Source organism: Sinocyclocheilus grahami, unplaced genomic scaffold, assembly GCF_001515645.1.
Source record: "Sinocyclocheilus grahami isolate Dianchi unplaced genomic scaffold, SAMN03320097.WGS_v1.1 scaffold392.1, whole genome shotgun sequence".
Classification (NCBI taxonomy): Eukaryota; Metazoa; Chordata; class Actinopteri; order Cypriniformes; family Cyprinidae; genus Sinocyclocheilus; species Sinocyclocheilus grahami.
Window position 1 is genome coordinate 133,668 of NW_015505571.1, and position 1,956 is coordinate 135,623.

Here is a 1,956-nt window from a genome sequence, read left to right on the forward strand (position 1 = left end):
ACATTCATGAATGTTTTTAATGAATGGATTTTATAATAATACAAATAGCAATGTGTAACATTTTACCATATTTAGTGCAACACTTCTATTTGTTCCCCACAAAATATTGTTTTTTCACTAAATGTTTGGATTTCTAAAATTATTGTGCACTGATTTTTCTAAAATAACTTTTGCTGCCGAATTATCCACTAACCTAGTTTCTGATATATTTTTGTCATAGATTATAAATATACACAGGCCTATATTTTTTCATATTTGTTTATTTTATTTTTCTTTATAATGAAGTAGTCTGTATCTAGTAGATTGTGAAAGAATGATTATCAGTTCCACACACAGAGATATACAAATTCTACATTTATTTAAATGAGGGCAAAAAAACTTCACTGGTATCGGATCTGTATCTGTATCAGCCAATACCGAACCCTAGGTATCGGAATCGGTATCGGAGGCGAAAAAGGCAGATCGGAGCATCCCTAAAAATAACACTGTGTTATTTTACATTTGATTACTTTAATTTCTGTAGTATTTCTTAACTGAATAAAACCTTAATCTGAAAAACTTCATAGCTCTTATTCTATTGCATTTATTTGTGCTGTTGTTTGCAATTTTTTTATTTGTTCTAATTTTATTACTGACGTTTTACTTGTTTTTGTTTTTTGAAAATAAAACTTTGCGTTGAAGAAAAGTAGATTTTTGTTTGTATATGCGGTCAATTATAGTTCTTAGAAAGAAAATCGGAATCGGCAAAAATCGGTAGCGGCAGATCACACTAACAAAAAAAAAAAAAAATCGGAAATCAGAATCGGCCAAGAAAATTGCAATCGGTGCATCTCTACCTAAAATTCAAGATATTGGTGCAAAAAATGCCCCTTTATGTGTTTTGTCTCATATTTATATCATACAATATCGATATCACACGAGCAAGGAGAGCAGTAGGCTATTACACAAGTGCTGTTTTTGATCTGAATATCATGAGTTTAAATGCAATTTTATCAACAGTTCAGTAAGAAGTTGATATTGTGTTATATTTTAAACACAATATTATGTGTTTTTGCTAAATTTTGCAAAGAATATATTACCTTTAAAGCCACAGCAGAATTGTTGTGCGTCTCCGAGCAACACAGCGGTGTTTAGTTTCTGAATGAATCAAATGATTCAAAGACCCATTCATAAAGAGAGCCGTTTACTTCATTACTGAATGAATCAGCCGATTGAACGAATCGACTGAAGATATTTACCGCCACCTCCTGGCAGATTTAGTTTCTTATTTAGAGTATAATTTAATTAATAATAATAATAATAACAACAACAATAATAATAATAAAAACATTAAAGGGATAGTTCACCCCAAAATTTTTTATTTTCTGTCATCATTTACTCATGCTCATGTCGTTTCAAACCTTTCTTTTGTGGAACATAAAGGAAGGTATTTTGAAGACTGTTGGTACAAAGCTGTTTGGTTACCAATGACTTTCATCGTATGAACAAACAATACTGAGATGTTTCTCAAAGTATCTTTTTTTATGTTGCATAGTTTATGCTAGGCTGTTGTAGCCTAAATGTTTGTGTAATAACTTTTTTTGTTGAATCAAATAAAATATTTCTAAAGCTACAATTTTTAATGTCTACTTGATACTTTCTCATTTAACAAAAATATCTTTAAATAACCTTTTGTGGGTATTTTCACAGTCAAATTTATTTTGCGATTAATTAATCGAAACATCATGTAATTAATTAGATTCAAAATTTTTATTGACTGACAGCCCTAATATACAGTGGGTGCGGAAAGTATTCAGACCCCCTTCAATTTTTCACTCTTTGTTATATTGCAGCCATTTGCTAAAATCATTTAAGTTAATTTTTTTTCCTCATTAATGTACACACAGCACCCCATATTGACAGAAAAACACAGAATTGTTGACATTTTTGCAGATTTATTAAAAAATAAAAACTGAA